The following is a 12478-nucleotide window of genomic DNA, read 5'->3' as shown; positions in this document are numbered from 1 at the left end:
CTGTGTTTTGTTGGTAGGCGGGGGGAATTAAACAAAGACCAGGTTGAGACTCTCTCATCCCTCCAACTAACCTTTTCCTTTGTAGAAAGTTTCTTTAGTAACTTCCACGGGCTGTATGGATGCAGCAGCAAGAAAAGGGCTGCTTCTCCAGGGTCCAAAGCAAGTCACTTACTATGGTTTCCCCTTTACACACCAGACAAACTTGTTTTTTGAATAGATCAACTCATTGTCAGCACTCAGACAGAGTCTTCTCGTATTTAAGAGTCCCAGAAGATTGAGGAACATGCATGCTCAATAAAGCCACAGAACTTCTCTTGAAGGTTAGCGTTAGCAAGCTGCAGTTACTGTCCTTCTAAATGCCCTTTACCTTGCACCTGAAAATACTTCCCCCTGTTTCTCTAAAAGTAACTTATCAATTATGATACTTTCTAGTATAAACCCTAAAATACTATGAATAAAACTGGGATCTAATTATCCTATTTGTTTTATCCAGAAGATCCTCAACACCTATAATTAGAAAACTTAAATTCCATCAAAGGAGAACAAAAAAATATTGAAGTCAGTAATATTTTGCTATTGCCAAGTTAGTAAATCAAGCTGCCTGGTTGTAATAATAGAATCATAGAACTGGAAGGGACCTCGAGCGGTTATCTAGTCCATTCCCCTGCACTAAGGCAGGACTAAGTATTATCTAGTAATCTGTATCTACTGTAGTGTGTTTGTTTACTAAGGGTTTCCTTCACTTGTTGTTCATCTCCCTGCACCCCCTACCCCCAAATTCTTTCTTTTAAATAAAACCAGGACTTCCTGATTTTAGTCCGTATCAAATGAAAATTCCATTTGATTGTGCTTTGCATTCATTAAGGGTTCAGTCCAGGAAAGAGCCGCTGAGAAAACAAATCCATGTTATGTAAATATATTCTGACAATTTATTCTTTTGTTCAGTTTACGTAAATTGGAAATTTTTCACTAGAGAAAAGCTGAGTCACAGAAAAATGAGAGAAATCCATTTGCCCTTCTGGAAACTAACATGGTGTCTTTAATAAAAAGATTCAAAAAGTTATAAAGAATTTGGTTGGAATAAATATGAATTTGTGTTGTTGTTAGTTGGTACAGTTTCTGGTTAATAGCTTTAATAAGCAACTGTTCTTAAAAGAAATTCATAGCAGTGGTTTAGTATTTTCCTAACTTTTATCTTGGTTTTTTCTTATTTCTTCCCCCCACTCAGACTAATTTCCTTCCAAAGCCATAAACAATATTGTTGATTAGCTTTTAAAAGATGCTTATACATCCAATCTTATTGCTTTCATATTTATAGACTGTGTGCTGCAGCTCAAGGAATGCTAGCATGAGCTCCTGAATTGTGGCCAAATATATTGCACAGGGGTGGGATACAAAAATTGGCTTAGCTAGATAAAGGTACATTATTATATTATTATGGTATCCAAAGGTCTCAAGTAGGATGAGAGCTTCACTGTGCTAGACATTGTACAAACATAGTTATAGACAGTCCCTGTCCCACAGATCTTACAATTTAAAAGATAAAAACAGAAGAAGAGTTGCAGACAGGGGATATAGCATGCAAGCAAATAAATATGGTTATGAATTGGTGCCGTTTTGTTACTTACTTTTTTTTCATTAGGATGGAAGGAGGGTGAGAGAATGGCATAGCAGGAGTGGGGGAATTACTAAGAAGAAGGAAATAGGAACAGACAAGGGAAAGAAGGAGAAGAAAGACTGTCACATCTTATCACCTGTCCATGATCAGCAGGCTGGATTTTACCCGTTTTAAGGAAGAATTTGAAGGAAAATAAAGGTGATGGCTATAGGGATTTTGCTGTGTAACAAAGTGCAAAAGTGTTGGAAAGTTGAGGTATTTTGAGTATTACCTAACTTTCCCTATCTGGAATACATAGAAATGTGCTGAGAAAGTTAGGTAGTTGTTTATGATATAGAATCATAGACTCATAGAATATTAGGGTTGGAAGAGACCTCAGGAGGTCATCTAGTCCAACCCCCTGCTCAAAGCAGGACCAACACCAACTAAATCATCCCAGCCAAGGCTTTGTCAAGCCAGGCCTTAAAAACCACAAAGGATGGAGATTCCACCACCTCCCTAGGTAACCCATTCCAGTGCTTCACCACCCTCCTAGTGAAATAGTGTTTCCTAATATCCAACCTAGACCTCCCCCACTGCAACTTGAGACCATTGCTTCTTGTTCTGTCATCTGCCATCTCTGAGAACAGCCTAGCTCATCCTCTTTGGAACCTCCCTTCAGGTAACTGAAGGCTGCTATCAAATCCCCCCTCACTCTTCTCTTCTGCAGACCAAATAACCCCAGTTCACTCAGCCTCTCCTTGTAAGTCATGTGCCACAGCCCCCTAATCATTTTAGTTGCCCTCTGCTGGACTCTCTCCAATTTGTCCACATCCCTTCTGTAGTCAGGGGACCAACACTAGACGCAATACTCCAGGTGTGGCCTCACCAGTGCCGAATAGAGGGGAATAATTACTTCCCTCGATCTGCTGGCAGTGCTCCTACTAATACAGCCCAAAATGCCATTGGCCTTCTTGGCAATGAGGGCACACTGCTGACTCATATCCAGCTTCTTGTCCACTGCAATCCCCAGGTCCTTTTCTGCAGAACTGCTTCTTAACCAGCCAGTCCCCAGCCTGTAGAGGTGCATGGGATTCTTCCTTCCTAAGTGCAGAACTCTGCACTTGTCCTTGTTGAACCTCATCAGATTTCTTTTGGCCCAATCCTCCAATTTGTCTAGGTCACTCTAGACCCTATCCCTACCCTCCAGTGTATCTACCTCTCCTCCCAGCTTAGTGTCATCTGCAAACTTGCTGAGGGTGCAATTAATCCCATCATCCGGATCATTGATAAAGATGTTGAACAAAACTGGCCCCAGGACTGACCCTTGGGGCACTCCCCTTGATACCAGCTGCCAACTAGACATCGAGCCTTTGATCACTACCCATTGAGCCCGACAATCTAGCCAGCTTTCTATCCACCTTATAGTCCATTCATCCAATCCCTACTTTTTTAACTTGCTGGCAAGAATACTGAGGGAGACCGTATCAAAAGCTTTGCTAAAGTCAAGATATATCACATCCACCGCTTCCCCCATATCCACAGAGCCAGTTATCTCATCATAGAAGGCAATCAGTTTGGTGAGGCATGACTTGCCCTGGTGAATCCATGTTGACTGTTCCTGATCACCTTCCTCTCCTCCAAGTGCTTCAAAATGGATTCCTTGAGGACCTGCTCCATGATTTTGCCAGGGACTGAAGTGAGGCTGACTGGTCTGTAGTTCCCTGGGTTCTCTTTTTTTCCTTTTTAAAATATGGGCACTATATTGGGCTTTTTCCAGTCCTCCGGGATCTCCCCCAATCGCCACGAATTTTCAAAGATAACAGCCAATGGCTCTGCAGTCACATCAGCCAACTCCCTCAGCACCCTCCAATGCATTAGATCTGGACCCATGGACTGGTGCATGTCCAGCTTTTCTAAATAGTCCTTAACCTGTTCTTTCACCACTGAGGGCTGCTCACTACCTCCTCCCCAGGCTGTGTTGCCCAGTGCAGCAGTCTGAAAGCTGCCCTTTTCTATGAAGACTGAGGCAAAAAAAGCATTGAGTACTTCAGCTTTTTCCACATCTGTCACTAGGTTGCCTCCCGCATTCAGTAAGTGTCCCACACTTTCCCTGACCTTCTTGTTGCTAACATACCTGTAGAAACCCTTCTTGTTACTCTTAACATCCCTTGCTAGCTGCAACTCCAATTGTGCCTTGGCCTTCCTGATTACACCCCTGCATGCTCTAGCAATATTTTTATACTCCTCCCTAGTCATCTGTCCAAATTTCCACTTCTTGTAATATATTCTAAGACAAATGACAAGTTGTTAAGGAAAATGGTAGAGGACAATACATGTAAGTAATGCTAACTGAAGTAGAATGTAAAGTGTAAACTGAGTGGAATGAAGCAATGGAGAAGAATGGCACCGAGAGGAAATGGAAATTTTTTAAAGCTAGATTAACGTGTGCTGCAAGGCTCTTTGTGCCATCTGGCAATAAGAGCAATAAAAGGCCAATATGGAAGAATGAGTAAGTTTGAAAAGTAATCAAGAATAAGGACTAGACATATGAAAGAAAAAAGCATCTATTACAGAGAGTGAATGGAAATTGCATCCATCTACTACTCCAAGATTTAGAAATGACAGGCACAAAAGCATGCTCTCACTGATAATGTGCTGTACTGTAAATGGACTAGGCCAGGATGTCTTGAAGTTTCTAGAAAGCATAATTTGTGTTTGCATGATGATTATACTTGCTAAGTGAAAGAACATTCCTATGCTGTAGCAGTAACCACTGATTGCACTGACATATTGTATCAGCTCTAGCTTCTTGTCACATTAAGGTCTATCAGAAGAGACAATACTATCATCGCAACATGAATATGCAAATCCTCTCCGAGGCTTAGGACCATAAACAATGGTCTGCAACACCCTGGAAGGGCATATTTAAAACGTCTGGCATAGTTTTATTTAACTAAAAGGGAAAGATGTGGGACAGTTGTCACATCATCCAGCACTGAATCATAGGCTATCTGATGGCAGCGTATACCTCAACTGTCTCATGACTTTCCAAATGGGCTACAGCTAATGCACCTGAGAAGCAGTACTAACAGCCACTCAAATGCAGGTGTGTGCTTGTATAAAACAGATTCTGTTTAGAGCTGGGGTATAGCTAAGGAATTGTATTTTTATTTGGCGGTCCATGTTTGAGGCTTAGCTAAAATCCCCAGGTTTGGTCAATGTGGCGGCGGCACATGGTGGCAAAAAGTGGATTTCTCAAAGCAGAGCGTGCAAATTGTGTTAAGTTTAATTCTACTCTGTTTCTGACAGTCTAGTAAATCTTTAATTACACTCTCAAGTGGGAATCCTGCTTATGCAATGGCTGTTTGATATGGTCTTCTTCTTTCTTGGCACTTCTCTATTCTGGGTCAGTGACTTTTATAGCCATTGTATGCATAGCTGTCATGCAAACAGGGCTCTCTAAGGTCTGCTGATATCTGGTCCAAATACCGAGTCTTTGGCATCCCCCTTAGTTGTTCCACCCATGATCATTGCAAAACCACCCTACAAATATAGCTCTTGGCTTTTTGATATGGTATGAGCTGCAAATATCACAAGTAGGTGAAGAGGTCTGTAACATAGAACAGACCTGAAACACTAAAGAAATCTCCCATGTAAACTTGGAATGAATCCATTGAAGTAAATGGAGTTACACCAGTGTAAAACCTGGGTGACATAAAAATCAAGCCATAAAATCCACTCTGAACTATGGTCTTGACCAGTTTCCTTTTTTGCCATACTCCATAAAGGTTAAAGCCCACAGCCTTGCACAACTTTGTCTTCCTCTTCTTTGTCTCTGTCTTTTACACAAACCCAGTCCATATTTGTGCCTGTAGCACAAATGTCATATCCAAAAATCTAGGATCTGCTTAGGGTACTTTGATATTTTAACCTTATCAGTTGTACAGAAAATTCTCCCCTATTGACTGGTGTATACGATATTCTCTAAAACTTCATTTATATTAGGCTTTCTGCTTTGATTATCCAATTGGAATTTATTATAAAAATTTGCTTAACTTTGTATTGCTTCTTTTGAGTGTCACCATCTTCTTTTGTTCTACCCCTCTAAAAAAAATGAAAAGAAATGTCTTCATAATTTTCTGCTTCCATATTTGCTTAGAGAATGAACATTTTGAAAATGTATTTTACTGTTGGCAAAGATATGAGCCCCATGTACATTTGCTGGTCCTTACATAATGTGACACAGCAATATGTAATATCTGATGAGAAAGGCATGCAGCTGTCAGAAGCAAAGGGTGGGGGAGGGGAACCATGAATACAAAGTACAGTTCAAAAGGTGTTGATATATTAAAGGGGAGAGAGGAAGATGAAAGTTCTGTTAGTGTTTCCTTTTTTATTGGTATGTATATTCCTCTAAAATGTTGTTTATACTGAAACTACAGACTTGGTAGGGTGAACATATTAGGTGAAATTCACCCCAGTTCAGATGGCCAGCGTAGAGCCTTATGGACCACTGAAACCTTGTCTTACGTAACCTCGTACAAACATAAGAACGGCCATACTGAGTCAGCCCAATGGTTCATCTAGCCCAGTATCCCGTCTTCCAACACTGGTCAGTGGCAGATGCATCAAAGGGAATGAAGACAACAGGGCAATTTATCAAGTGATCCATCTCCTGTTGTCTAGTCCCAGCATCTGGCAATCACTGGTTAAGAGAAAACCAGAGCATGAAGTTGCGTCCCTGACCATCTTGTCCAATAGCCATTGTTGGACCTATCCTCCATGAATGTAGCTAAGTCTTTTTTGAACCCAGTTATGCTTTTGGCCTTCACAACATCCCCAGGCAATGAGTTCCACAGGTTGACTATGCATTGTGTGAAGAAGTAGTTCTTTGTTTGTTTTAAACCTGCTGCCTATTAATTTCATTGGGTGACCCGTGGTTCTTGTGTTCTGTGAAGTGGTAAATAACACTTCCCATGCTTTGTTTCCTTGTAGTGGCTTGTCCAGAGAGGTTTGAGTCTCTAAGCTCATGGAGATGGCCCTTTTAGCTTAAGCTGTTGAGGCTCATGAAATTTTATCCTGAGGTCTTTGCAAACAATCTGGCCAGCTGCATTATTACAAGTACATAGCAGTTCACATCCCCACATAGAGCACCCCTTGTAATGAAGTCCATGGTTGGAATTGAACTTTGGCTCTAAAAGCATGAGCATCTGCTGCTTGGAGACCGTAGCAGTTTCTTCAGCTTCTATCCATGGCCTGGTCACTAGAAGGGGAGAAAGGACCACACTGGGTTAGAATGGGTACACTTTACATTAAAGTTTAAGTGTAACTTTTGGGACTTGTTCAGGTCCTGTGCACTCGGCTCAATTTCACGCATTGACCATAACAAATAAGTGAGTTCAGCTTGAGTTCCCCTGGTGATCATACTGCTTTCCTTTCTCATGGGTCACGCAGAGAGAGCATTGTAATAGGACTTCAGCTGTGCTTGACTATAGCAGCAGATATGGAGTCTGCATCCGGCCAAGGCCCAAACGTGAGATACAATGAGTGACATAGACCTAAAATGAGGGAAATACCAAAAAATTCCCATTGAGGAGACTTAAAATGCTGTTGGATTCCTCCTGCTAGTGTAAATAACTCTAACTGCATCTTCTTTATTTAAATAGTGTACAGTGAAAGAAAGAGGTCCCCAAATTTTGTGGGAATGTAGGTAACTCGGACTAAAATGAGTGACATCCCTCAAAATGAGCTTTACTTAAGAGAATGTTTTTCATCTCTTCATATGAAAAGCCCTTGGTCTTCATGAACAGACTGAAGTAATAATAATTAATAGTAAAATTATGCAGATTTTAGCTTTCAGCATTGCTTCAGAAGTTATATAATTAAAATGTTGGGTGTTTACCTGTTGTTACAATGTGCATAGCTGACAGCAATCTTATTAATGCCAGATTCCTGGATAGGAAAGTTACCTCCAATTTTGGAGTACATAAATAAATAATGCTAGCAGACTACAGTGTCCAATCCCAATGGCATATATATCTGACAAGCTGACAAGGAATTATAGATCAAACATATTGTTTGTCTTTTTTCCCCCCAAGTAAAATGTGAAATGCCTGAAATGTACTTATTGTAAGTAAAACAACCTGTCATCCCCAGGTTTGCTGTGGGAGTGTTGTCAGAAAGACAGTTACAGAACTTTCTAATATGAAGTACTTGTACTGATTCCCAAAACAAGACCTACAATCCTTGCCCTTTTCCCTAAAACAGTGCAAAATGAGAAAGCTCTTACGTGGTTCTCTCCACTGGCAGAGTACGAGTAGTCTAGGGTCTTAAAATTCTCTCTCTCCTGTGTGAGATCCCTGTGTGAATAAAACTGTATATCTATTTTAAAAGGACACACTCTTACCGCAAGAGGAGAAGAACAGCATATCTCCAAGCCTGTATACTTCTGTTTTTGCTAATTGCCCCCCCAAAAATTGGCTAGTCGCCAACACGATCTGTAAAGATCCATCACATCCTACTTACAGCAGTACAGCATACTGACAAATTGTGAAGTCTTGTTTTATACGTAGTGTTTCCCAGCAGGATTAGAGTCAAGCCTTCTGTCTCAAACAGGAGCAAAAGGCATTTGTGGTTTTGTTTTGCTAAAATGAGCATGTTTCTCTCATCGCACCAGACCTATTTTTAGAAGGTTTGAGTCTGAAATCTTTAAGTTGTCAGCTGGCACTGTGCAGATACAGTGCTAAGAAAGCAACTGTCACTGCTTCTTTAAGCAACAGTAGCGGCATAGGATGTAACAGCAGACAATTTCGGAGCAGAACAGCTTGCTAAGAGAAGCAATTCTCTTCTTCTGATGCAATTTCTAGACTAAAGAAATGTTTTCTGCCAAACTATTGGCTTTCTATGCTGTATTAGATAAAGTACAGCAAAGTCTCTCTGAAGTTAGTGCATTTAGTTCTCGCAGTTCCTATGGTCTTGTGAACGTTGTGAATTTCTCCTCCTCTCTCACTCTCACTCTCATTTTGATAATGTCTCTTCATGGCTTCAGTTTTCCTTTTATAATAAAATCACAGAAATGCCTGCTTTCATTTTCAGGATATATGTTTCCCTGCGTCACTTCTAAGGTGCCTGGCATATGGGTATCTCAGTGGAAACACAGTTATGTTAAAAGTAGCCAACAATACACTAGGTGTTGTTCTTCCTTCTCCCTCTCTGTCTCTCCATAATTGTTATTTGGGGAGGCTTTATCAAAGAACAAGGTTATATATTTAGAGCTGAACACTGTCAGCTTAGGGATCAATCTGAATCTCCTCTTACAAAGAGTCCCACCATCAGGATGATGCCTCTGAGAACTCTCTGACCCTGGACTCAAAAATTTTAATTTGGTGGTCCTCTACTATCTCAATGGATCATAGATGGCGAAGGCCGTTGGAGGCAACCAGCTCCCTGCCAGTGGTGTAGATTGAGACCAATTCTTTGAATTCAGACCAGTTGGAGTCATTAGAGTTTGTTAGAACTTGGGTGTGATTATTTTGTTGACTTGGTTGCTTAGGAGGCAGGCTGCTAGGTGCTGCCAGAAAGAAGTGACTCTGTGCAACAAACATTTTGCAGTTGTCCAACTCCATTCAGGAGGTGATGAAAGCATGGATCGATTAATAGTATCTCATTTGGGACTACCCGTGGGCAACCCTAAATCGTATCTGCACAAACCATGGCAGATGCGGATACTTGCTGCACACATGGAAAATTAAAGACCCTCCATTATGTGACTGTGGTCACCGAGAACAGACCATGGAACTAGGGCTGTTGATTAATCGCAGTTAACTCACGCGATTAACTTAAAAAAAAATTAATTGCGATTAAAAAACTTAATAGCGATTAATCACACTGTTAAACAATCGAATACCAATTGAAATTTATTAAATATTTTTGGATGTTTTTCTACATTTTCAAGTAATTGATTTCAGTTACAACACAGTATAAAAAGTGTACAGTGCTCACTTTATATTTTTATTACAAATATTTGCACTGTAAAAATGTTAAAAGAAATAGCATTTTTCAATTCACCTCATACACGTACTGTAGTGCAATCTCTTTATCGTTAAAGCGTAACTTACAAATGTAGATTTTTTGTCTCATAACTACACTCAAAAACAAAACAATGTAAAACTTTGGAGGCTATAAGTCCACACAGTCCTACTTCTTGTTCAGCCAAACACTAAGAGAAACAAGTTTATTTACATTTATGGGAGATAATGCTGCCTGCTTCTTATTTACAATGTCACCTGAAAGTGTAAACAAGTGTTCGCATGGCACTTTTGTAGCTGGTGTTGCAAGGTATTTACATGCCAGATATGGTAAACATTTGTATGCCTTCATGCTTTGGCTACCATTCCAGAGGACATGCTTCCATGCTCGTTAAAAAAACAATGCATTAATTAGATTTGTGACTGAACTCCTTGTGGCAGAATTGTATGTCTCCTGTTCTGTTTTACCCACATTCTGCCATATAGTTCATGTTATAGCAGTCTCGGATGATGACCCAGCACATTTGTTTTAACACTTTCACTGTAGATTTTACAAAATGCAAAAGAAGGTACCAATGTGAGATTTCTAAAAATAGCTACAGCACTTGACCCAAGGTTTAAGAATCTGAAGTGCCTTCCAAAATCTGAGACAGACAAGGTGTGGCACATGCTTTCAGAAGTCTTAAAAGATCAAAACTCTGATGCGGAAACTACAGAACCTGAACCACCAAAAAACCACTTCTGCTGGTGGCATCTGACTTGGATGATGAAAGTGAACATGTGTCAGTCCACACTGCTTTGGTAGTTATCGAGCAGAACCCATCCTCAACATGGACACCTGTCTATGGCATGGTGGTTGAAGATGAAGGGACATATAAATCTTTAGCGCATCTTGCATGTAAATATCTTGTGACACCGGTTACAACAGTGCCATGCGAATGCCTGTTCTCAATTTCAGGTGACATTGTAAACAGGATGTGGGCAGCATTATCTCCTGCAAATTATAACCAAACTTGTTTGTCTGAGCAATTGGCTGAAGTAGGACTGAGTGGACTTATAGGCTCTAAAGTTTTACATTGTTTTATTGTACATCATTCTACATTTGTAAGTTCAACTTTCATGATGAAGAGCTAGCACTACAGTACTTGTATGAGGTGAATTGAAAAATACCATTTCTTTTGTTTTTTACAGTGCAAATATTTGTAATAAAAAATAAATATAAAGTTAGCACTGTACACTTTGTATTCTGTGTTGTAACTGAAATCAATATATTTGAAAATGTAGAAAACATCCAAAAATTTTAAGTAAATGGTATTCTATTATTGTTTAACAGTGCGATTAATCGTGATTCATTTTTTTGATCGCTTGACAGACCTACATGGAACATATAACAACTCAATGCCCGATTCACAAATAAAAAGGAGGCATCACAGAAATACAGTCTGCTATTCCAGAAGCAATTATCTGGCTTAACCATTCAAATGTAAAATTATAGTTGTTGCACTACAGTTACATCAGCCATATGAAAAAGAAAATGATTTGGGAGTAGAGGGCTTTGCTTCTGGCCAACCAAAGATGGAAAGCAGCATTCCTTATTACTGATGTAGTGTGTGTCTATGAGTAATGGGACATGATGCCACACTGAGGCTTTGCTCTGCTTTCACTATCCACGGTCCAACACCTTCAGTCAATGGAGGTGATAGATTATTGGCAATGTCTTTAAAATATTTGTTCTCTTCCTAAAAGCATCACTTCTGCTTTTTCTGGAGCATGTTTCAGCTGGCTGCTGTTCTGCATCTACTTAGCTATTCCAGGCTGTGGAACATTTTAGTGATAGTAAAGGTTTCACGGGACGAGTAAGACTTACACTTGAGCATCAGCCACATAGTGATGGTAATGGAATGTCAAGCTGCTCACCGTTTGTCCCAGGAGGTCGGTGATAGACTATTGAAGTGGAGGATTGACAGTAATAACCTCAGGAGACGCCACATGTGTGGGGCCTGGGTAAGGATGTTCAGGTGCCATCATGAACCTCTGGTGACCTGTATGGCAGAAAGAGTGGCTCTCTGTGGTGTCATCAGCGCCACATAGCCAACAGTGTCAAAGGCTGCTGAGTGATCTAGCAGTATGGCCCTGGAGGTTGTCTCTGTGCCATGTCTTGGTCTGAAAACTGAATGGCAGAGATCCAAGTAATGGAATGTGATATCTAAACTCCAGTAACAACCATCATATCACCACTGTCTCAGGGACCTGGCTGAGAAAAAAGAAGTTGGAAACTGGGCACTAGTTGACAACTTTGTTAGCACCTAGTGTGGTCTCCTTCAAATCTGTCTGGACTATTGCATTCTTTGAAGGCATTGATGATTTCAGCTACTGTTGGGGGCCAAGTACTCGGGATTAGTTGACCTCAGCTAAGACACTGATTTCAAAAGTGGTATGCTGGAGTGCTTCTAGGGCAGGGGTCCCGACCCCCAGTTTAAGAACCTTTCAGGGGGTTGCGAGGTTATTACGTGGGGGGTCGTGAGCTGTCAGCCTCCACCCCAAGCCCCCCTTCGATTCCATCATTTATAATGGTGTTAAATATATTAAAAAAGCATCTTTAATTTATAAGGGGGGGGGAGGGTTTGCACTCAGAGGCTTGCTATGAGAAAGGGGTACACAAGTTTGAGAACCACTGATCTAGGGCTTCCAGGCAGGTGCTTGGCCCAAGCTCTGATAAGGCAATAGTGAGGTATGCATTGAATCCTGTGTACTGGAACCTGGATATTACTATATATGAGAGCTTGATGATGAGGGGATCATGAGGAGTTTGGTGTCAAAGGCAAAAGAAAAGGAGGCACTGGCCTGAAAA

Source organism: Natator depressus, chromosome 8 (genome assembly GCF_965152275.1).
Source record: "Natator depressus isolate rNatDep1 chromosome 8, rNatDep2.hap1, whole genome shotgun sequence".
Taxonomy (NCBI): Eukaryota; Metazoa; Chordata; order Testudines; family Cheloniidae; genus Natator; species Natator depressus.
This window is presented reverse-complemented; position numbering follows the sequence as displayed.